This window comes from Adiantum capillus-veneris, chromosome 14 (assembly GCF_014529385.1).
Source record: "Adiantum capillus-veneris isolate H3 chromosome 14, ASM1452938v2, whole genome shotgun sequence".
NCBI lineage: Eukaryota > Viridiplantae > Streptophyta > Polypodiopsida > Polypodiales > Pteridaceae > Adiantum > Adiantum capillus-veneris.
Genome location: NC_140944.1, coordinates 105,420,723 through 105,447,317, shown reverse-complemented (window position 1 = coordinate 105,447,317; position 26,595 = coordinate 105,420,723).

Sequence of the window (26,595 nt, the reverse complement as noted above, 5' to 3'; positions counted from 1 at the left end):
CTATATGTCTGCAAAGCTGATGTATGGTCAAAAGAAAGTGATGCCGATTGAAGATACAATTCCCACAAGGAATGTACTACCTTAGCAAGAGGGGCTTAGCAGGGAAGATCTCCTTGCATTGCACATAAGGCAAATAGAGAGAAGACCTTGAGACATTGAGACTGCAAAAGAACAATTAAAAACTGCAAGGTTGAAAAACAAGGACTACTTTGATAAGCGACATTTGGCTCAGGAGCAAAGCAATTGACAAAAGTGACTGGGTTTTAGTGTATGATAGTAGCCTTGATAACCAACACACATTCATGCATAAGTTTTCAAAAAGATGGTTGAGACCGTATGTTGTGAAGCATGTGCATGAAAATGCTACGTACAACTTGTCTGAACTAGATGGTACAGAAGTAAAGGTTCCCATTGTAGAAAAAAGGATCAAAATGTTTAAGAGAAGACGAGACAGTGATCCAGAAGATGTTGAGGAGGAGTAAGAGAAAAACACATATGAAGGTCCAAATAAAGATGAAATCATGGAAAATCTACAAGGAAATTGAAACCGCAAAAAATCATATGTGGCACATACCAGAGGATGTGCAGGTTTAGAGCGGGTGGATGTCGTGTTGTGACACGTACATAATGGAAACAAATGCTACAAAATCTTTCTTGCAATGTTTTAATAACATAATTATATTTCTTATAATGTACATATGCATATATAAGTATAATAATAAGCTTTCTATCTCATACTATTATTTATCTCAAGGGTAACATATTCTTACTTTACCGTTAGATAATACTATGGGAAAAGCGTCAATAGCTCCGCCACTTTAACTTGGGGCAAAAAACATTGGTTCTTTCTTTCTACTATCTCATTATCATCTCACACCCTAGCTAGATCCTATATCTAGGGTAACTTTCAATATATATATATTGTATGTATTTACATATATTTCTTCTATTTCTTTTTAATAGGTACTAGGAAGGAAGAAAATCCTAGTGGGACACTAGCTTGCATGATTTTCAAAGATGCACTCATTTTAATGCATTATTAACAGGATTTTTACATACCTTTGTCAAGGAGCAATGTCATGCTTTCATATTGCATGAGGTGTCCATTGGAATCAAGTGGAAGTCTAAGCTAAGGGACCACAAGAAGATTTTTGCTTCTAGAAATATATCCTATTTTGGTGATTTTTTAACACAAGGTTCTAATCCAAACTGGAAATAGTATATAAAATGGGAGTTGTAGTTCATGAGCTGAATTTTTTGTGCTATTTTTATTTTTTAATTTGGAACCACGGTTGAGGAGATATGATCAAAATGATGGACCCTATTTGCCCACATCATGTAGAGACAACTCATTTCAAACTTTGCCAATTCATGTTTACACTGGCTCGTCTGTTTCTTGTGTAGCCCTTGGGGGTTCCCTTTACCTATAAAAGGGAACCTCTTCTTCCTTAAAAACCATTCAAGAGGGAGTGAGAGGATTCATGCTAAATTAGCCTTAAGCCCTTCACTTGCCTTTGAGGAAGGCTAGCTAAACTTGAAAGCATCCTTGTAAACATCAGCTCTAGTCAATCAAGGCCAAAGTCTCCTATCTCTTGCCATCTTCATCAAATTGGAAAATACTCTTGAAGGGCTTGATAAGTAAGGTGTTTTTTGCTTTGTTATTTTGTTGATTTTTTGTTTTTCATCTCCAAGCCCAACCTATACCTCCATGTCTTCTACTACTTCTACCTCTACTCGTATCTCCATCTCTCTTGTGTCTTAATTGTTTCTCTTGAAGACATTCAAGCAACAATGCTCTATCACCAACCTTCTTGTGAAGAAATACTAGTGCACAAGGTACATCTCCCTCCGCTATAGGTACATCTCTCCCCGAAGTATCCTTATTGCCTACATGCAAGAATAGGGCTTGGAAGGGAAACTTCTCTTCTCTTCACTTCCCTCATATCTACATTTTGCACATACTAGAGTTATCTTAGATGAATAATACATATGATGTGAATTTTAATCGCTTCCACTCTGTGCAATCTATTACAATTAACATATGGATTAGCCATAAAATACACTTTCAACAATGTATAGTGTTTCTCTTTGGCCCATAAAGGCTCAATGAAATACTTCTTTCACAAGATCCCATCATGCTACCCCTTATAGACTATAAATTTTCTTTTGATATAAGTGTAGTTATCTTACTATGAACCAAGAGGATTTGTACCCACAATTAATTCCAAACACTAGACAAAACATATATGTTATGGTAAGCACAAAATTACAATTCCAAAGAACAATTCGTAGCCTGTTTGGTCGGCAAATATTGAAGGCCATTAACTCATCTATTAACTCTTTCATATTACCCATGATACGATATGACCATAGCCTTGATGTTTTCATCTTTGTTTTGTTTTGATATTCTCTTTTGTGTTCTTTCTTTGTGTGTGTGTGTGTGAGTGTAAGAGAGAAAGAGTGGGGCTTCTTTGATTGCACTTCCTTCCAAACCCTAGACTTCATGGCATCTATGGTATAACTCCTTCATATAGTTTTGAAGTTCTCTCACAAACTCTCACAGCCAAAAGCCCGGTTCTTTCCTGGCAAGGCAACAAAATTCTCAACAATGTGCAAGAGGAAAATGCTCACTCTTGCAAGGGGGGAGATTGCACCCGATGTTTATATCCTTCTCCTCTCCTCTCCTCTCTTCTTTCTTACTTTGGCGGTGCAGCACTCCGCTCTAGGAGGTGCATTTTCATGTGTTCTTCTACCTTCTCTCGCTCTTTGTCTGTCTCTGTTTGCGTATAGATTTGATTACGTGCTTGTGGATGTGCTAGGTATGCAAATCTGTCAATTTTATGGATTTTATTTATGGCTTGTACAAACTGGCCGACCAAACATCAATGGCCAAAGGTCATGAAGAGCACTTGAATAATGAAATGTACATAAATGTTATATCCTTTCATATAGGCCTTAGTCCAATCAAGCCTTTTCCACCTATGAGCTGCAATAAAAAGCTATATATCAATTTCTATTACATCTCCAATATCCTTTACGTGACAAGTTGTATCATTAGCAAGATAAACAACATGTTATAGAGACACTTATACTGATAGTTATAGAGACACTTAGACAGATATGTCATATTTTTTTGTAGCACCAAAATCGATAATAAAAAGTGAACCATCACATACATGAAGTATTCTATCTGGAGTAAAAGAACATAGAATGTAGCTTGTTTTTGGTACAATATTGTTATGATGTTCAGTAGCATATGTTCTATTACGATCTATGTCAAATTGACACTTGTAGTACATATGAGTGGGATGATCAGATCGTCTAGACTATTCACAAGAAGAAGAGGTGTAACATTTAATGGTCTAGTAACTTGTGTGTAGCAGAAAATAGCATAGAAATAGTGAGAATTTCATTAGAATAGATTCCTAATGAGCATAGCAAGAGTGCTTGGATGGAGAGAGCAACAAAAAACATAACACCTAGTTAATTAGGCCTGAACAATACTTCAAAAAGAGAGAGAAATTAAGCTATTGACAACAGTTGAAGACCAAATTTACATGGAGCCGGCGGTCCCTCTTCCAAAAGGCTTTGTATTATAGGTTTCCCCCATTAAGGGAGACATTTTACAATACAGTACTTTGTGTTCCTTCAATAACTTGGTGGTGCAATGAAGATGGAAGCTTCAAGCACCATGCTCACACTTATAAAACACAACATCAATTCCCTCACGGTCTCAGACCCAAGACCTTACACACCTTCGAAGATGGTGAGAGCTAGCGAGGTATGAGAGTAGGTTGAGAGGAAGAAGGAGTATTCTTATGAGAAAGAATTATATCTCCTCACATAATCACTCATAATAGCTTAGCATAGCTTAGTAATTAGCATGGTAGAGGAGATGAGCATGCATTGGAGCTTGGCTCTTGGTTGGATTTGCATCACAAAGCCAAGAGTTGTAGGTGTAGGTATCCCTTCTCACAAGCTTGGAGTAGATGATGATCTTTCCATTAAAGCTTGATAAGGAGAGAGAGTCTTCTTTACTTCACACATGAGCTTGTGTGAATGTGTGTGTGTGATGATTCCTTGCCAAAATCAGCCCCCTCTCTCTTTTGGTCTACCCCTCTTGATTTTTACTCATGCTGGCATCCCATTGGACCCTACAAAGCTTCACTTATGATAATTAAGAAGCATAAGTGATAGCCTTGTGACATGTGTCCCCCTTTCCCCTTTTGTGAGAGATTTAGGTAATTATGTAATGCAATTAAACTCTCATTGGACCCCTTAGTCTTCTGGCCAATATGAATCAGGCAAGCCATTGGGCTACTGAATGCTCATTGGACCCCTTGGGAGACTATCCAATAGTCTTCTAGAGAGCTTAATTTCTATTGGTTCTTTTATCAAGTGTTTTTAAATGAGAGATTTAGGTAATTACATAATGCAATTAAACTCTCATTGGACCCCTTAGTCTTCTGGCCAATATGAATCAGGCAAGCCATTGGGCTACTGAATGCTCATTGGACCCCTTGGGAGACTATCCAAAGGTAATTAGGTAATTACATAATGCAATTAAACTCTCATTGGACCCCTTAGTTCTTTTGTGAGAGATTTAGGTAATTACATAATGCAATTAAACTCTCATTGGACCCCTTAGTCTTCTGGCCAATATGAATCAGGCAAGCCATTGGGCTACTGAATGCTCATTGGACCCCTTGGGAGACTATCCAATAGTCTTCTAGAGAGCTTAATTTCTATTGGTTCTTTTATCAAGTGTTTTTAAATGAGTTAAACTAGGTTTATTCTAGCCTAATTGTGAATCTCTACTCCAAGAGCAATGTCTAGTCTTGGCAAAGGTAAAGGCAGTCTCTTCACTTTCATTTGGTCCATGGTTTAGTTGTTTCTATGAATTGTGCTTTAAAATGTAAAAGAACATTCAACATTTCACCAACCAAAATTGGATCACTGCGCGCCAGTAGTGTTGTGGAGGTTCGTTTATGTACTCCGCGTGCCGCGATCCACTCTTGAAATTGTACAAAGGTTTTTTTTGGAGTATAAAATTCTTTAATGTTTTGGTATCTATTACTTTGTATAAAAGCCAATCAAGTGGATCACGACGTGCCAATAGTTTTGTGGAGTTTTGTTTATGTACTCCGCGCACCGTGATCCACTTGATTGGATTTTTCTCTTCTCAATTATAAATATATTTTGCATTCTATCAAAGGATGCACACATGCTAATCATCTTGTGTTATTATCTATATGATTAGTTGGAAATAATTGTGAGATATCTACCTATTGTTTGTTCAAAACTTATATGATCATGTGGTGCTCTTCTTGTTATTTATGTTTGAAGAAACTTATATTTCTCAGTATGAAGTAAATGGCAGGATTAAGATCTCATAGGAGGAAGAGGCAGAAAATAGATCCCAAGCGCATTGTTGGCCAAGAAAACGTTTTGAGAAGACTGTCTAAACTATTAAAAACTTCAATGAAGAGGAAGGTAGACTTCACAGAACCCATTGATATATCTGGTGCAGAGCTTGCCATGAGTTTTGAGGAGCCTGATACTGATCCATCTGTAGAAATTGAGTCCCCTTCTACTCCAAAATTTACTTTACTGAACTCACTTAAGTTAGATGTGGAATTTTCAGCACCTACTTTGTAGAGTGCCCAATGTGTTGCAACAATCCCAAAGAAAAAAGAGGCAGTTATTTATGAAGACCCTACAGTGATTGATGAAAGGCTTTTAGATTTTGCAGTTTCGTCTGGGGCCTGGTGATAAGTTTGGCTTGGTCTCCTGCATTTTTAATGCTCCATTTAATCTTGATGTGTTTCTAGCTGAACAGAGTGAACACTTGAAGCTGGAACGAGAGAAGTTTGAGCTTCACACTCAAGAGGGCAGGGTTAATGTTGGTGAGATGGTGGTATTCCATTTAAAAGACTGTGATCCTAAAAGACACTCTTATAAGAAGTATAAGCAGCTACCTCTTATGTACAGACCCCATTGGTGCAGCTTACATGAACGGGAGTGGAAGCTAGTTCAAGAATCCTTTGGATTTCTAATATTTTTAAATGGATTATTTACAAGTCTTATGAAAGATCCTAAGGAGGTCATGGAGGAACACGATTTACCAGAAGATGAAAAAGAGGAAAAGGATGAGGAATATATTGAAGTGATGGAGATAGAGGAGTCCATTGATCTTGAAGAAGAAGCAAAAGAGGTGGAATGAAGCAATCTTCTCTCAGTGAAAACCTCAGATATCAAGCTACCTCTAGATGTGTCAGGTTTCAATGAGGGGCAAGCCACCTTAATGCTACCAGGAGTGTGAGCGTTTAAATTTGGAGATAGGTCATATATTTTCCTTCATGATATACAAAGTATTTTTTGTTTGCGGGAGGACTTTGCACTGACCACTATCTCCAAGTATTAGGAGGAGAGGAATGGATTTATTTCAGATGACAGTGGTGATGACAAGGCAGTGGAGATCTCTAGTAACCCATTGGATTGCCTTAAACTGTGCTTTGAAAAGGCAAAAAAGTATAAAGAAAGCCTTCCTGATGAAGCCACATTTCAAACTATTCAAAATAATTTCAAGCCATCAACTAGTAAACAGGATATGGAGGGTTGGTTTAAGCGACCGGCCCAGGAGTCAACCGGATCAGTCAACCTATGGAAGGATGAACTTTTTTGCAAGAAGAGAGTTTCATGGTATAACATCGTGCACTCCCCCCCCCCCCCCCCCCCCCCCCAATCCCCCCCCATCTCTGTCTCTCTCTCTCTCACACACACACACACACACACACACACACACACACACACACACACACACACACACACACACACACACACACACACACACACACACACACACACTTCTTTTGTTTACAGTCATGGATTGCTGAAAAGGATGACTTTCCATCAAAGAAGACAGTTCCGTGGTAGGGATGCAACTCTAGGACAATATCTTCCTAGTTTATGTGAGGCACCCATCCTAATCTTCCACAATGGAATGTCACAAGAGGGGAATACTGCAACCTATGCTTTCAAGACATTATCTCGCTTCTTAGGTGGTCCAATGCTGTCACAAAATGCTGACAAATTTATCCTCGTCGACAAGGTTTTTGGGAGAGAATGTTTTGGTTACTCGCCATGATATACTGGGGGCCGTGCAGCATATTACTACACATACACAACAATGGCATTATCTTTAGGGAAAGAAAACCCTATTGACCTCTTAGAGTATGGAAAACATTTAATGATTAGATACAAGGGCGAGGTTCCAAATGATATTTGCAAATCATCAAAAGTTTGAAATAGTTGTGGTACGTATTGAATTTAATTCTACAGGCATTGGTGGTACATCCGATCATCTAAACTCTAATTCTCTTGTTCCACCGATGATTGGCATATTGCATTGTCTCCCTCCACCTCATTTGAATTTCAAGAGCACTTGAGTTGTTGAATCTGTCTGCTCGCTTTCTTTTCTGAAGTTGCAAATGTCTGATTGCCTGTACGGTTGCTGAAGAGGCCAATACTTGCTTTTGTTGCATGCAATGAACGATTCTGCGATATAACCACTGAAATAACTCCTTCCAAATGTTTGTCTTATTTCGAGAGCCTCCATGCTGTGTGTGTCTGAAGTAGGCATTTCTAGCCATGTAATGACTTCTCCAAGCCTTGGGTGTTCCATATACCTGGATTCCCATACTTTTGGATGAAGTATGGCAAAAAATTATAAAAATAATGTGTTGCAAAACAAGAAATTTATTTAAAAATTTAAACACAAACTTAGTACTAAGACTATCTCAGGTGCTTTGAATTTACCATGTAATGAGTGATTTGAGTGTCAGTCCATGCTGTCTTGAAGGATTTTTTCAGTAGTAGCTGAAGGTTTTGTTTAAACTTGCTGAGATTATCCTACGACCAATCATCATTCTCACACATTTGAACTAACGTGTCAATGGAACGCCACACATCACCCTTTGCATTGCGAGTTGTTGGCTCTTGGTCTTTCACTGCTAAATGAAGTTTTTTCTAGTGCATATACTCAACTTTGCTAATGTAGGTAGAGTGATATACTCTCCCTCGCTTTTTTAGCTTCACATCTTTCATACCTTGAGGTTTAGATAGAAAATGGAGTGCCTTGACCCCACCTATGGATGGTTTTTAGGGTACATCTTTCTCATTGGTTGACCTTTTTTTGTCCCGCTGGATTTTCACATTGCTCCCATGTAGACCAATATCTGACAAAACTAGTTCCAAAGCCTCTAGAGAGACTTGTCGTTCAGCTGACTTTTTGATTTTCCAAGCAAACCCAATGTACAGATATACCAACTTCTCTACGATTCGGCAGCGACCATGCATTGTACAAATATGGACATAAATAAGTGGTATATCCAAAAATGTTCAAAAATTAGAGTCTTGATTGTGGCGAGTACGAGTCTTTCGCCACCACTTTGGATCCATCACCTTTGCAGGCTCTATGCAATACAAGCATGGAAACTTTGCCATGGCACCCATTCCACAATTAGACATACACTTCAGTGTTTTCACGTCACCTCATGCCATTGAACTTGAAAGTCTCCTCTCCCATCTACAACCAGTACCTCTCCTCGATTCATTTGCCTATCAATGATATCTGGAATAGGGGTTTGATGGAACACCCAAAATCAAATTTCATGGTCTTCTTTCTTTACCTGCAAGATTAATCCTTATGAGATACGAAAAATAAATCTAAAATTTAGGTACAATAGAGGGCTTGCTAGAGTTGCAAAATTGGAAATAACAGGATTACTTGAAATGCACCAAGCCACCATATGTTTGTTTCTGATTGAGCATTGAAGTATGAAGGGTCATCAGTGGGACATTTTGAAAGAGCCCTATTCATTTATGGTATTGTAACTCGCTCTAGCTTCTTCTCATTAAGAATCTCACACTCATCTAGCTTCAAAACAAAATGTAGAATGCCACCTGTCTCTTCAAATGTGATATTGTAGAACTCTACCATTCTAGTTTGCAACAAAGTCAGGTCCATGAAGATATTGTTGTACTCATTATAAGTGACAGTAGTTCCCTATGAGCTATAAATATCTTGAATATGAAATGAAAATCCAATGAAGTCGGTCTATTCATTATCGAGATGGAGTCTTTCCTTCCAAACACTTGCAGCAACTATTGGTAAAAGCTTAGACTTTATTCCCTTCTTCACAAACATGGAAGAGATAGAATGTTGAATAGCTGAGTAACCTCTTTTACTAACGCCAAGGGAGTCCAATGTACCCTGTATTTACTTGGCAGTCACTGCATTCTTTGAAATGAATCTGTCAACGACATCTTGTTGCAAAAACTTAAACCTTTTGTCATGCATTATATCCTTTGCAAGACTACTACTTATCAATGGATTTAACTACTTTCCTATTGGCCTTCGAGTCTATGTTTTCTTTGTCTAGATAGATAGAATATCTTCAAAGAAAGCATAACTAACATAAGCAAAAACTTAAATTAATTAGACAGTTTACAATGCTCACCTCAATGCTTGGATTCTTTTATTAAGGCCGCCAGAGCCTACCTTCAATGTTTCAAGATTCCGTAGATTCTTCTTTCGCACACGAGTGCCTAACATTGTCTCTTTGTTTTGTAATGACTGTACCGTTGTTCGTAAGACCTATGATTCTTGTGTGCGCTGCTTAGAGTCTTTTGGTCCTGATAATGCAAGTTTAAAAGTATCTGAATCTCATGTGCTTGGTGCTTCACCATGTCTTTATAAGTTTCTGATTTCTTGTTTAGAGCTTTAGAGTAGCCAAGCAATCTATTCTCTCCATTACCTACAAAGGTCAATAAGTTAGTGGGATTTGAAAATGGAGGGAAAGCATTGGTCATGGGATTCAATGGATAGAGTGAGCCTTTTGTCCAAATATCTAAGTGTTTTGCTCCCTCTGCTCTAAGTCTCTCTGTCATGATCGATGTCACTTTGATGTTAGTTTTGCCTCGCTTACACAGTGGCGTTTGGGGATCCAAGTCAATGTGTAGATGATAGAAGGGTCTTTTAAGAAGGACATTTGTTCGGGTGGAAGAAGAAGCCATGTATGCAATAGTGCAAGAAAGAGAGGATTTCTTTGAGGTCAGCGCACAAACAGTGAGAGAGTAAGGAGAGAGCAGGTTTGGAAGGATACGTCCTATTTCCTTTAGTCATACATTCCACGTTGTCGTGCTGTGGCACGTATATAGTGGGAACGGGCATTAAACGATTTATCTTGTGACTTTTTGATGCATAAGTATACTTCATATAATACTCATATGCATAAATAAAATCTTTCTACCATACCTTAGTATTACCTTTGAAGTAATATAAATGTACATTACTATTAGAAAGTACTGCAAGAGAAGTATCAATGATTGTGCCTCTTTTTGTCTGGGGGAAAAGCATTTGTATATTTCTTCTAATATCTCAGCTATACCCTACCATATATAAATTATTTTCTTGTTTTCACATTTATTAAATAATATAACCCTTCAATAATGCATACCTTCTTAGATACATACAAGAGGGAAGGGCCTACTAGAAGACTTTATGAAAAGGAAGATCCAAAGCTTCTTGGACCATCCCAATTTGAAACTCCCGACCTAAGGGTGTGGATAAAAGGCCAAAACCAAGTCAAGCTCTTTTAGTAGGCCAATTTTGCCTTTTGAAGCATGTCAATCCGAGTTACAGGTCAAAAGTTATAGGAAAACCAGTGAAAAACCCTCTCACAACTACACTACAAGAAGAGATGGTAAACAGGTGAATCAAGTGAAAAGAGGTAATCTTGGTCTTTTTACATAAAATAAGATATTTTCAGGATAAAAGACACAAGCATGTGAATGTGACACCTCAAAGATGCCTTGAAGGACAAGACACACAAGTTGGGACCCCCTGCTGGAGCCACACAGAAGATGCCTAGGTGAGGCCCACATACATCATGCACCCACATGGAGCCTCAACGACCAAAAATGCTGAATTTCATGATATTTTGAGTCCTAATATTGCCCATTTTAGGAAATATCCAAAGAACATTTGATTTGGGCTAACTCTTTAGCCTAATCAAGTGATTATGTAAAACATGGCTCCCTCACCTATAAAAAGGGCAACCTTCTCTTCATTGGGGGGAAGTTATGAGTGAGTGAGAATAGCTCAATTCCATAGTGTCACACTCATCTTAGTGCCACACTTTCTCTTGAAGAAAGACTGAAGTCTTGCCTCATCTTCTCTCTCCATTAAGGTGGTGGCGATTGCTCTCATGTAAGATGTATGTTGCTAGTTTTACTTTCATTTGCATATCTAGTCCAATACTTGTCTCTAACTCTATCTCTAACTCTCATTATCTATCTTTAATACCACCACCACACTTAGATCTATCTCTAATTCTATCTTACTCCTCCTTTGATCTCTCTTGTTGTGTCCTAATTGTTTCATTGGAAGGTATTCAAGCAGCAACTTTGTCAATGTAATGAGTACAACCTTCTTGCGGGAAACAATTATGAGCACAAGGTTAGTAACCATATCTTCATCTTCCACAAGCATCTCTCTCTCTTAAGGTTCTCATTCTCTTCCACAAACTCTAGAATCTCCTTGCTACAGGTACTTCTCTCCCCGCAGTATCCTTATTGCCTAAGGGCAACAATAGGGCTTGGGAGAGAAACTCTCTTCTTCTTCTCCTTTCTCTTCTTTCACACCTTTATCTTTGAAAATACTAAGTATATCATTGATGAATAACCATAATCCACATAGAGGTAATTTCTTTCAATTCCATTCAGTGCAATCTATTAGGGTCAACATTTGGATTAGTCGAAAGATTCACTTTCAGCAACGCATAGTGTTTCTATTTGGTCCTGAAAGGCTCAACGAAATACTTCTCTCACCAGATCCCATCATACTACCTATTATTGACTATGACTTATCTTTTGATGTGAATGTGGTTATTTTATTATGAATCAAGAGGATTTGTACTCACAACTAATCCCAATCGCTAGACAAAACATATACATTATAGTAAGCACAAAGCTACAGTTCCAAAGAGCAATCCGCAGCTTATTTGGACAACAAATATTAAATATCATTAACTCATCCATTAACCCTTTTATCCTACCCATGATACGATATGATCGTAATCTCGATGTTTTCATTTTTGTTTTGTTTTGACTATCTTTCATGAGTTCTCTCCATCACGTGTGTGTTTGTAAGGAAAAGTGAGTGGCTTCTTTGGCTACATTTCTTCTTTAGCTCTAGAAGCTATGTTATCTACATCTTAGCTCTTTCTCATAAACCTTGAGCTTCCTCACAAACTCTCATAGCAAGAGGCACGGTGCCTTCCTGGCAAGACCGCCTACTTCTTGACATATTTTTGGTGAACCCGACGCGAAACTGCCAGGGTGAGAGTTTGTGCATAACCATGAGTGATCATGTTGAGCAACAGAGTAATCATTTTGACCCAAAAACAATGCAAATGTTTCAAGCATTTGCAATGTTCATGCAACAACAACATGCCACTGAAGGAAGGGAGATTTCAGCAATGAAGGCCATACAAGCGGTCGTCAACAGAATGGATCAATTCAATGGCAAAGATGTAACCAAGTACTTACGCAAGTATGTGAAGGAGATGGAGCTGCATCGCGTGTCAGAAGGTGAGATGATTCAAAGCTTTGAGCTAGTTGTTGCTCTAGAAATTAGGGAGCATGTTAGGGCAATTAAAGATGGGCATGGGAGAAATTGGGAAAAACTCAAAGTAGCTTGAAAGGAGGAATATTTCATGGAGGACTCTGAGAGAGTAACCAAAAGGACATTCTTAGAATGGGTAGTCAAGCCAAAGCAAGGACTATCAATAACAGAGCTACTTAGGGAATTTGAGCAGTGCTATGCACAACTCACAAGGACAGAAAGGGCCACACTAGATGCAGAGAAGACATATCTTTTCTTACAAGCTGTAGGTAAAGAGTTGCAAGAAAATTTGGAGCTTCTTCTTGAAGATAAATATGCTGAGCAAGGACTAAAGACCACCGACTGGAATGAAGTTGAAGGTGCTGTCTCATTGCTTGCCAAACGACAAAGAAGAAGGGACAGGATGGTAGTAAACACTACAAGTCCTTCAACCTCAACTTCTGACAAAATGGTAAAGCCTACTTATATAGCTCCTTAGTTTGATGAGTCTATGCTAGATGAACTTGTGAAGGGAATGCGTGACTTGAAGGTGAAACTTGCAAAGCTTGAAGAAAAAGGCACGCCATCAGGGTCACTTCTTAGGCAAAGACAAAAGCCCAAGGAAGGGTTTGTTAATAGATGTATTTGGTGTGATAGTACAGACCATGTAAGAAGGGATTGTGATGATTTTAGTGATGCTTTGTCAAAAGATGTTGTCTTTTTTAAGGATGGTAAAATACACTTAAGAGAGATATGTCTACCCTTGAGAACTAACTTTGGGAATGGGGGAATGCAAACCTTAGTTGTGTTGGGGTATAAAGCCCAATGTGGTCGCCCAGATAAGTGGGCGGGCAGCCAGGTATGTACACATATTCTTTTGTAAAAACCTAATAAGAACTCACTATGCTCTACACATTACAGTAGAGAGAGTTCACCATATTGTCGTGCTCTCCTTCTTGCACTCTCTCTCTCTCGCGTCGCACTTTCGCTCGTACTCCTTCAACTGTTATCAGAGCTCAGATCGAGGCTCGGGGCAGCATTTGCAGGTAGCCAGAGTCACCTGCTCAGATTGGAGTGAGATTCGATAGGCGAAGATATGGCCCCAATTCCTTTTGGAAAGCCAGAAGGGCTTGGTGTTCTCAAAATTTCATTATGAGGTCATCTCGACCACCGTCCGGCTTCGACAAAGTTCAACGCAGGCCATTTTCGACGACGTGGTCTCGGCGGGTGCAGATCCGACTCTGCAAATTTGGGGTTTTGCGGCCTACGACTGCAGGTGGTGAGGATATCGGCACTCCTAGAGTGCTGATTTGTGGTTGTCTACACATCGAAGGACGGCTCACAGCTCTTGGAGGCGTGTCACGTACAACACGGGTGCACCTACACATAGACTGTAGGCGACATCCACTAGTTCATCAGGTAGCTTGTGTTTGCTGCTTGATATTCCAGATTTCATCCTGACATTGCAGGTACTTCCACATGGGATGTATTGTCAGAGATGATGTATGTCTGTTGAGGGTTTGCTGGCTGTGAGTCACGCAGCAAACAACCGCCGCAACGATTACAGCATACAGTGGGAAATTTGTGCATGTATGACTTTGTGGGAAGTCTATGTACTGTCAGATTTACTGCAGCCTTTGTTGAGGGTCGAGTGAGGTTTTATTGAGCTGGGGGAGTCTCGAATGTTGAGATCCTTTCGGTGATATAGGTCTTGGAGCGATCCCTCGAGCACCCTTAGATAGGCAGCTAGGATGTATTGACTGTGAGTTAGACAGTTGGGATTGCATCTTTGATTTACTACCGTTGAGGCATTGTCGCAGTCTATGCTTACAGGACAATGAGAGACAGTACAGGTGCATGACAGGTTTACCCACAGCTTATAGTGTTAGAGAGACAATGGTTTTTTGAGCTGTTTTTGGTCTGTTTTTGAGTACACCAAAGCCATTTTACAAAGGAGACTCTGCCGAAATTTTTGCAGAATCTGAAGCTTTCTTGGTTCATTTGACAGGTTGATATTGGTTCAGAGGTCAGTTTACAGGGGAAACTCTGCCGAATTTTTCCCAGGAAAGTAAACTACTATGAAGCGTAGCTATGGATGGATCACAGGACACTGCTCTTTACAATATCAAGAAGCTGGATGGAACCAATTTCCCATTGTGGAAGAAGAAGATTTGTCACGTGTTGGTACAAAAGAAGCAGATAAAACCTATAAAGCTCAAGGGGATAAAACCAGAAGATATGGACGAAGATGAATGGAGCGAAATGGATGAATTTGCACTTTCTACCATTATGCTGACTTTGGCAGAAAGCGTTTACTTCAATGTAGTAGACGAGATGTCGGCTTATCAAGCATGGTTAAAGCTGAGTGATATTTATGAGAAGCAGAGTGCAGCTTCACAGGTATACTGGCTTAAGAAGCTTGTTGACTTGAAGATGAAAGAAGAGACACCTATGTCCAATCATCTGAATGAATTCAACACAATCTACAGTCAGTTGTCAGCTCAAGGTGTCAAGTTTAGGGTTCCTGTTGATCACATTGCCGGAAAGTTGGGACACTTTTTGCACAGCTTTGAGTAATTCTACACCTCCAGATGGTTCGACCATAGTAGGTGTAGAAGGCAGTCTGCTTACTGAAGAAACCAACAGAAAGACAATGGACAAAGGCAAAGGAATAGCCTTAGTTGTCAGGTAAAGGACCAAAGAAAAGTACAAAGGTGGAAAGAGGGATTAGTCTCGTAGCAAGTCTCGCAATGTTAAAGGAAAGAGTGACATAGAATGCTACCATTGTGGCAAGAAGGGTCACATGAAAAGAGACTGCAGAGAATGGAAAGCAGAAAAAGGCAAAGAGAAAGCAGAAGACCATGGTGACAAGAACAAGTCCGCAGTGAAGATTCAAGAAATAAATGTGACAAACACTGTTGCAGAGGATGACAGTCTAGTGTCAGGAGACATCTACTTCTCGAAGTATACAATGGACTCAGCTCTTCTTACAGCATCTGATGGAAATGCACTGAGTGACTGGATTATAGACTCAGGGGCATCACTTCATGTGTCTCCAAACAAGGGGTGGTTTACCTCTTATGTGACCACTAAAGATCATGTTCGGCTAGGAAATGGGCAGACATGTGAGATCTTAGGTGTTGGAGATGTTCAATTGAAGTTTCAGAATGGCTCTTATTTCACGCTGAAGAATGTGAGACATGTTCCCGCAATTACAAAGAGCTTGATCAGCACAGGTTTACTTGATGATACTCGCTACGTCACCACTTTTGGATAGAACATGTGGAAGATATCCAAGGGTTCTATGACAGTAGCACATGGAGTAAAGTATGGAGGACTTTACATGATTTATGTATCAAATGTCTCTACAAATGTAATCAATGTAACCGAGCAGCCAAACATTTCTTTGTGGCATAGCCGGTTAGGACATATGGCCAAGAAGGGAATGGAAATCTTGTCTCGTTCTGGTTATTTGCGTGGCTTGTCATTTAATGATTTTGAATTCTGTGAACATTGTCTGTATGGTAAGCAAACACAGCAGCCACATAAGCATAGAAGCAGTAGAAGAGATACACAGTTGGCACTTGTTCATAGTGATTTGTGTGGACCTATGCCTAACCTATCTCTAGAGGGAGATTCTTACTTTATGAGATTTATAGATGATTACTCGAGGAAAGTATGGGTTTACTTTCTCAAGCACAAGGATGAAGCGTTTAGTGTTTTCAAAACGTTTGTGACACTTGTGGAGAATCAGAGTGGCAAGAAGCTTAAATGCTTACGCACTGACAATGGTGGAGAGTATGCTTCAAAGGCCTTTCAGGACTTTTGTGAGTCAAAAGGTATAAAACGTGAACTTACTGCTCCTTACAATCCTCCTCAAAATGGTGTTGCTGAGAGGATGAATAGGACCATACAAGAGAAGGTCAGAAGTATGTTGTCTAATGCACAGCTGCCAAATGGGTTTTGGGCTGAAGCTGTATCAACAACTGTTCATCTTATAAATAGATCTCATAGCAAGGTTTTGCAGAAGGATTTAGTGGCAGAGATGGTATGGTCAGGCAAGGTGCCCTCATACAAGCATCTCAGAGTATTTGGCTATGAGGCATATACTCACGTTGCAAAGGAATTTAAGAACAAACTTGAGCCAAAGAGTAGAAAGTGCATCTTTCTAGGCTATGGTAATTCTGGTGAGATGGGGTACAGACTTTGGGATCCCGAATCCAAAAAGGTTGTCCGCAGCAATGATGTTCACTTTAATGAATCCAAATATCATTCTAAACCAGAGAGGGTTGAGGAGATTAGAAGAGTTGTCTTCCAAGAAGATGGACCTGCACGTGCAAGACAAAATGTCAGGGCTCAAGAGGAGCAAGGACAGGATAGAGTGGAACCACAGGTTGTGGCTGAGCCTGAGCCACCTATTGTGCGTAGATCTGGACGTGTCACGCGACCTCCTGATAGGTTTGTTCTATCTATGAACTATGTCATGTTGACTGATTGCAATGAGCCTTCATGTTACAAGGAAGCAGTGCAAATGAAGGACTCCGGGAATTGGCAATTGGCCATGCAGTCAGAGATGACAGCTCTGCATAAAAACAAGACATGGAAGCTAGTTAAATTACCACAGGGCAAAAAGGCTCTACCTTGTAAATGGGTTTACAGGTATAAGATCACCGCTCATGATAGTCAGCCAAAGTACAAAGCCAGGCTTGTTGCCAAGGGCTTTAAGCAAGAACAAGGCATTGACTTTGATGAAGTCTTCTCTCCGGTAGTCAAGATGACTACATTGAGATGCTTTCTTGCATTGGTTGCCATATTAGATTTGGTGTTGCACCAAATGGATGTCAAGACAGCGTTCTTGCATGGTGATTTAGATGTGGAAATTTACATGCAGCAACCAGAAGGGTTTGTTGAGAAAGGCAAGGAAGATTGGGTATTCCAGTTTATGCTTTCTCAAGGCTACAAACGTAGTGAGTTCGATCACTGTCTATATACAAAGAAGGCTAAGGATGGTAGTTGGCTGATCCTTATTTTGTATGTGGATGACATGTTGATTGCTGGCAAGCACTTGGAAGAAATTTCAGCTTTGAAGTCAAAGATGGCAAAATCGTTTGACATGAAAGACATGGGTGAGGCAAGTCATATACTTGGTATGCGCATTGAGAGAGACAGATCAAAGAAGTTGATTTGGTTATCTCAAACAGAGTATATTGACAAGGTTTTGCAACGTTTCAATATGGAGAAGGGAAAGGCATTGAGTGTTCCATTGCCACGATGGCACTGTCCATTTTTCCAAATTACTCACTCTTTTTCTGCTGTGTAAGTTTCTCCTATGAGCGAAGCTTCCGCTCAAATTTGTGATTGTATCTGGTATCTTTTACCCATATTGTGTGAGATGTTTACCCCATTGGTGTTGGCCCAAGCTCATTTGTATCTAAACATAAAAAATTCTCCTCTTTTGAGCTGAATTTTTGGGTGTGTTTGTGTATGTGTGTGTCTCTGTGTGGAGTGGGCAAGTGGATAGTCTCTCTCCTCTCACTCCATAGGTGTGTTTCCTGTCTCGGCCAGGTGGTTGTGTAAGCCAAGTGGTGCCCCATAGTGTGTGTGTGTGTGTGTATCTTCCCAAGAGTGTGTGTCGGGTCGTTATAGAGGTGTTCTATGTGTTTTCATCCCGCTCACATTCTTTTGGTGCCCCCACTGAGAATCTTCTTCGAGTACCTTCTGCTTCGAGCTTCAAGCTTTGAGATTCGGGAGTACAGGTTGCAGGTTCCAAATTACAGGTTACAGGTTACAGGTTATAGGGACAGGTACATGTACAGGTAGATGGAGTTCAGTGATACATTGGCAAGTGGGAGTCACTTGCAGTTGCCATGGGTATGCATCATTTAGCGCCTGCTTGAGCGCATTGTCTATTGGTATTGTGCGTTACTTGTGGAAACTACCATTGTACGCCTTTGTGGAGCCATATATGGTTTTATTTGGCAGTCCTAGCCATTTCTGAGACTTGATCTGGAAGATAGTCATTTCTGAGACTTGACTATACGCGATTTGCATTAGCTTTCGTGTGAGGGTCGATAGCGTGAGGTTTTATTGAGCTGGGGGATTCTCAAATGTGGAGATCCTTTCGGTGATACAGGTAGCTGGAGCACCCTTTGCGTGACCTCGCCATAGGCTATGTACTAGTGATTCCTACTTGATGCTCGGGTTCTATTGTTGACAGTTTATGCATACATATACAATCTATATTTTGGGGTCACACTGCTCTACTTCTGGGGAACTTTGCCAAAATTTTTCCGAGTTGTGATGGCTGGTTTTTTGGTCTTTTGAGCCATTTATGATGTTATGATGCTGAAATTTTGACAAAGTCAGAGATTAAGTCAGGTGTGCCTTCTTGGGAGCTTCATGGTTGGCTTTAATGGATGATCAAAATGGCCCTCAAATCACTCCATTTCATTTAACTCAAAGAATCTAGATAAATGTTCATGTGTCCAGGAAGATTTTTTTCCAGCAGCGTATAGTCTTTATGTTCGGGCCAAGAAGATTAAGAGAGATCCTGGAATGTCCTTTGCCTGTTGTAATTCCGATGATCAACTATGAAAACTCATTTGATGTGCATGTGTTTGTCCTTATCTAAAGTTGAGCTCCATTGAAGTTTTTGGGAATTGAGTCACTAAAAGTTTTGGGTTCTTTCACGTGTGTTCAAAGGGGTTCTCAAAGCATCGTAACTTGGGTAGCCATGGCTTTCTCTTATCCGGAATTTCATAGAAGAAGTGGCGAAGATGCAGAAGACTTTCTGGAGCAAGTCGAGGTGGCATGCATAAGCAACAATATGTGTGATGAGGACAAGATTTTGAGGCTATTTGGATTACTTTTGAAAGATGAGGCCCGTGTTTGGTTCATGGATTTGGAAGCTAAAGAAGCAGTGGCTTCTTCTTATGGTTTGAGTCTTGACAAGTTTATAGAAGCTTTTTTAGAGCGTTTCCAAGTTTTTGAAGATGCAAATGCAGTATGGAATGAGCTCAATGCTCTTAAGCAAGGTTCTTGTCAAGGTGTTGATGCCTATGTACACGGTTTTACAGATTTATGGACTCGTTGGCGTGTTGCTCTTAAGGATGAGACCCCCCCTTGTTCATTGAAGAAAAGTTCTTTTGTTGATGGTTTGTTACCTTGGTTGCGGTTCTAGGTTGAGTTGAAGACGTCCGAGTCTTTTGAAGATGCGGTATGCATTGCAAAGCACAAGGAATGGAAGTTTAAGCGTCTTGAGGAACATGGTATCAGTACAGGTATGCATGTGCAAAATGGATTTGACATGGAAGATGAAGTTAAGCCTAAGCATGTGAAAAGTAGCCTATCCTATGATGTTTCTCGTTTTTTCCCAAGGTCTATTGTGAAGCGTAAAAAGGTCTTGCAGGTTGACAGGTTTATGGAAGAGCCTAAAGAGGTGAGTAATGCTTTGGATACAGGATTGAAAAGTCTTTAAGAGGATGCATTGGCTACTTGGGTACCTTGTGATTCTGGGTGTGAGTGTGAGGTCGAGGTTATTGATGATGAGCACGTATCTTTGGATACTAGTTCCTTGGAAATTACGGAAGAGGGCAAGGTTGAGAGCCATTTTGTGGATTTGTTGGATGTGGAGCCTGTTTTGAAGCCATATTTTGATGTATGTGCAGTGATTGAACCGATTTATGAGCATGATTGTGGTTTAGAGTAGGGATTTGTATTCTTGGAGACTGATGAACCCATGCTAGAAGCTATGGATAGTGGTGCTAGCCATGATTATTATGTGGATAAAGTTATGTGTGATGATGAGTATGCTTATGATGATGAGAAGGGGTTTGGCATATATGAGTCCAATCTCAGCTATGTGGATACCTATGCTAGGGATATGTGTGCTGTGGGGATACTTTTGTGCTTTGGATATCAACAACTTTACCTTCACACAATGCTTTTAGCTACTTGGGTGCATGATTTGTAGGTTGTTGCTATGGCTGGTGAAGCCAAGATGCCAGGTGATGAGTCACTTGAGTTGTCTCTATCGGTCGGGTTGAATGTGGCATGCAATATTTATGCTTTTGGAACTCCAGATAGGGCGGATGTGTTAGTTGGATATGCCTATGGTGCATTTTCGTTGGATGTTGACAAATGTAGGTGTGGTGTTATGATGCTTCTTGTGAATCAGGCGATATGCCTTTGGCCTTTTGATCCAAGTGGAATGAGCATCTACTAGTGCTGCTGCTGAGCATGAATGCTCTAGCAGGCTAGGGGGTGGGCAAATTATGTCAGGAGTTTTTTGGAGCAAGGGATTGCGCATATGTACACACATGCATGGTGCATCAAATAAAGGATTGCCCATTTTCCAGAGCCAGGTGGTTATGTGGGGCCCACATGTGTACAAGTAGGACAGGATATACATAGTGCATCGATTTTCATCGTTACCAGTACTAGTGTGTTTTTCTACAATAATGAGGATTTGGTAGCGCATAAAACTTCTCGAGGACGCTATCCGCAGGACGACGACATGAGGTAAGCAGGTGCGTCAGATGGCATCTAGTGGCGTCAGGACGTCGAATGGGGTCAATACTTGCACGTGGATGAGTACGGACACAACGTGGATGCTTTCTTGTGATAATTATGCAGAAAGGTCATCATGAGGACCATATTTTGGGGCCACTTCACGTGGTGGCGGGATGCATTATTGGAAAAATTTGAGTGCCAGGTGTGCGCATGGATGCAGCAGGGTGACAACTATGCACTGCGAGGTCAGTTTTTGGCCTGTTCGGGGTCCGTTTGAGGTCATCTAAAAGGCCAAGGGTGCAAGTAATAAATCTAAGTGTGGGAACTGAAGAAACAAAGAGAAGACCCGAAAAAATGTGGAGAAGAGAGGAGGAACAGCCGCAGGTGTGTTTTTGCTCATTTTGGAGCCTGTTTTGGCCATAAACTGCCCATCCGAGGTCGATTTGAGCACTTTGACATTGTAAACTGGGGTTTTGGGCCGTTCCGGACGCGATGGCGCTGTCCATTTTTCCAAATTACTCGCTGTTTTTCTACTGTGTAAGTTTCTCCTATGAGCGAAGCTTCCGCTCCAATTTGTGATTGTATCTGGTATCTTTTACCCATATTGTGTGAGCTGTTTGCCCCATTGGTGTTGGCCCAAGCTCATTTGTATCTAAACATAAAAAATTCTCCTCTTTTGAGCTGAATTTTTGGGTGTGTGTGTGTATGTGTGTGTCTCTGTGTGGAGTGGGCAAGTGGATAGTCTCTCTCCTCTCACTCCATAGGTGTGTTTCCTGTCTCGGCCAGGTGGTTGTGTAAGCCAAGTGGTGCCCCATAGTGTGTGTGTGTGTGTGTGTGTGTATCTTCCCAAGAGTGTGTGTCGGGTCGTTATAGAGGCGTTCTGTGTGTTTTCATTCCGCTCACAGCCGTTCTTAACTTTTTGCTCTAAATTAGCCAAGACTCATATCATTGATTCATTGCATGTGTACAAACAACGTTTGTAAAGGCCCAAGAGATTTGGAGCACTAAACTGGCAAAAAAATGGGTGAAAATCAAAGTTTGTACTGACTTTTTGAATCTTGAGTGTGAATTGAGGAAAAATGTTATCCAAACTTGTTAAAAATTGATTCATAGGCTTATATTGATGTGAAAAAAATGTGTATGTGCTCAATTGACCAAAAACTAGTAAAATTTTGACAAAAGTAAATAATTGTGATTATTTACTTCTGCCCTGTTTTTTAACTTTTTTGACCAACTTGGATACCACTAGCTTTACCACCAAATTTGGTAAGATTTGGATCACTAGAGTGAAAACTGTGACAAAAATTGTAAAGTTAGTCTGTGGACAAATAATTGATGACCATTTGACCAAAAATTATCCAAACTTGATGAAAATTGGCTAGTGACCTTAACATAAGGTGCTTAACAAATCTATGTCAAAGTTGGGACAAAAATTTGCAAAAAATTGTCAAGAGTAAATAATCGCGATTATTTACATTTGCTTCAAAACTTGGTGATTTTGCAAATTTGTGTATACCACAAGGTCAAGCAGATCAATTGGACCCCACAAATCAATTTTAGTGAAATTTGGACCACAAAAGTGAGACTTAAGCCAGATTCTCGAAATCAGAGTCTGTGGACGCGGAACAGTGGGTAAACTTGATCAAATTTTGTCCAAACTTGTTGAAACTTGCCCAAGGACTATAACAAATTGTATACTTGCCAAACCAATCCAAAAAGTGAAAAAAAGTGATAAAACAAAATAATCGCGATTATTTACTTTTGCTCTCCAAAGACTTCAAAGTTGACTTTTTTGGGCTTATACAGTGTTAGACCAGCATAATATAAGGCCACATGGAAATTTTGGGTTAAATAGGATCAAAATTGGTACAGATACACTCGGTTTACAGATTGCAGATTAGACCTTTGATTTTGCTAAGCTGAATCTGAAAGTCAAAATTTTGACTTCCATAGCACGAACTGAAGTGAAATACAGAGACCAGTCACTGGAGTTCTCAAGAGCTCTACTGTCCTTATAGAAAAATAGCTAATTTGATAAATTTTGTACAGGAATCATGTTGGAATTAGGGTTGCAGAGAAACACACACAGCTTGGAGAAGACAAAGGAAGCTCAAGGCACACAATAGAGAGTGTGTTACTTAGTGTGCAATGGAAAGATAGATAGCCCTAGAGTGATGGGCGTATATACAATGCACGGGGGAAAAAACCTCCTAAAGAGGGAAAAAATGCCCCGGCGGTCCTAGTGTGTTCACACACATCACTACCACATGTATATGGTAACAAATCCCCCCGGGCGTGATGCGGTGAACGAGAGCTGGCACATGAGTAAAGGGAAGTGCCATGCCCTGAGGACAGGATCAGTCCACAAAGGGAAGTAAGCCCAAAGCTTTGCGGAAAGCTTCAAGCTTCTCACGAGACAATGCCTTTGTGAAAAGATCTGCAAGGTTGTCCTGTGTTGGCACATAAGCCAAGCTGATCTCTCCTGCTGAGAGCCTCTCCCTCACATAGTGGTAATGCACCTCAATGTGCTTTGTGCGAGCATGAAAAACTGGGTTCCTCGCAACTGCCAATGCGCTCTGACTATCAGTGTAGATAGTGTTGGCAGTGTCCTGTCCAACAACCAAATCAGCCATAAGGCGTGTGAGCCATACACACTCAACCGTAGCTGTGAAGATTGCCCTGTACTCAGCCTCACAACTTGAAGTGGCCACAGTAGGTTGCTTCTTGCTCAACCATGATATACATGAACTGCCAAGCATGAAACAAAAACCACTTGTGGACACTCGCGTGTCAAAACACCCAGCCCAATCTGAGTCCGAAAAAGCATGTAAGTCTGGCGGCAATGATCCCCCCTTGGGATAAAACAAGCCAAGATGTAAAGTGCCACTAAGGTAGCGGAAAATCCTCTTGACAGTCTGCCAATGCTTAGACCCTGGGCTATGCATAAATCTACTGACCTGTGAGACTGCAAACTGAATATCTAGTCTCGTGTTGTATACATAAATGAGGCAGCCAACAGAAGTTTGGTAAAGAGTGACATCAGCAGGGTCACCAGCATCATGTAGAATCAACCTTAAACCTGTTTCCATGGGAGTGGCAATAGGTTTGAAATCCTCAAGTCCAAACTTACATAGCAATGTCTCTATGTAACTTTTCTGACACAAGGCAATACCACCATCACACTGCTTAAACTGTATACCCAAGTAATGATGCAACAGCCCCAAATATTTCATCTTGAAAGTAGCATTCAAATCAGCCTTAAATTCAGCAATATGTCTCTCATTTGGTCCAGTGATCAGCAAATCATCAACATAAAGAACCACGATGAGAAATACATCACCCTCACCACGATGGGCCAAGGACAATTATACATCCCATGTCCAGACTCTCTGCAATTCCAACATTGCAAGACTCTCCTAGTTCGTGGCTCTCTCTCTTCTGACTTCTTTGCTTGTCCCTTTGGACCTACAGCTTGTGCAAGGTGAATTGACAGGCTGCTTAAAGATTCATTTAACTTCTCAATCACTTCAGCCGTTACCTCAGGAAGCTCCCTAGATGTTGATGCTTGTGACTTACCTTTGGGTCTAAGAACTTCTATTGGAACCTCTCCCCTTAAGCACTTGAGTTTCCTATACTTCTCAGCAGCCCTAGTTTCCGTTGCATCAAAGGTAGCAGGTGCACCCACCTCAACTTTTACCTTAAGGTCAGGAAAGAGTCCGGCTATGAACCTCTCCTTCTTTAAAAATTTTGCACCATCACCAGGGTTAGCAACATTTCGTATCCATAGAGCCCAAAGACGTAGAAACTCTTGCTTGTACAAGTAGTAGTCATCTAAGTCTTTTTGCTTATGAGAAACAATGTCTTGCCATAGTTTTTGAGTGTTTTGGGGATCAAAGAAGTATCTCTTAAAACGATTCAAAACTTCTGTGTAATTCCCCTTAACTTCCTCAGGCAAAGAGTCAAACCAAGTACTAGCATCTTTCCTAAGGACCACCTCAAACATTTCTACACGTTCTTGATCGGTTACTATCCTCTTGATACGGCAAGACATCTTGAAATTTGCTAAAAATAATTCTGCATCCTCTCCAGGCTCTCCAAAGAAAAGAGGATATCCAGACACTTGGCGTTGGCTCTCCATTATTATGAAAGATTACAACACGAGTTACAATAAGGGATACAATAGAGATTTAGAACCACTCGCATGCAAATGAAGAAGTAAGAAAATACCACTCTAGGTTTTCTTCTTCAGCTATCCAAGCTTCAATGAGGTCTCGATTTGTTTGATCAAAACAAAAAGGTAGACTATTGATGAGCTCTAAGAAGGGTTGAAATTCTTCAAAGCTAAGGCGATAAACAGAAATCTCTAGAACTTCATTTTTTGGATCCAAAAGAGCAACCACGTCCCAAGTGATAAATTGCACTTGTTCTACAATTCCCAACGCACAAGCGGTTTGTATAAAAACTAGATCTTCATGCTCGTCGAAGGCCGTGAGAAAGTAGCAATTGACTAGGAGCTCCTTTCCTTCGAGTTCCACACAGTCGGAGTGAGGCAACCTTCTCACAATTTCATAAAGAACATCCTCATCAAGTCCAATCAAGTTTGCAAGATTTAAAGACTCCACTTGTGCTACAAAATTCCTGGACAAAAACTCCTTAGGATTATGGTTAAATCATTCAAAAGCATAAAGAGATTTACAATGTCTCTATGAACAAAGTGTCATAGAAAGTAGAGAAGGATGAGAATTTATACAAATTTGCAATCTTCTCTATGCTCTCTTTATTAAGACAAGCTCTGAATAGCTCCCTATCTCCTTTGTTGAAAGCGAAAGGAAGACTATTAATAAGACCCAAATGAGGGAAAAATTCACCAAATGTGAGTCTATGAAGCATGAACTCTGGCCGCAAGTTTCCTGAAGAGTCTTCCTCAATGGTGAAATGCACTCTCCAAATGCCAAATTTCACTCTATTTACCAATCTTAGGGCACACACTAGTTGGATGAATGCGCGGTCTTCCTTAGTGCCCAACAACAAGAGGAAAATGGAATCCACGCGTAGGACCTTCCGTCTTAACTTCACCACCCTCTTGTTATGAGGGAGACGCCTTACTACTTGCTCCTGCAACTCAATTGGTAATAGAGCTAGATCTCTAAGGATTGAACTTTCATTGCACACACATTCCCAGTTAGAACAAATGATCGTTTTTTTGTTTCTTGTAACAACTTGGACAAAGAAAAACAAACATACACACTATTTTGCCAGGCTGCACTTCATTTTAAAATAAAATGAACACATGTACATCAAAAGAAGTGTGGTAGTTGATGAGAGGTAGAATGACAGGGTTTGGTGATGCAAGAATTTCTCCTACTCTTTGGGCACCAAACATGAACACCATACGTTGTTGAAAATGGATTTTCCTA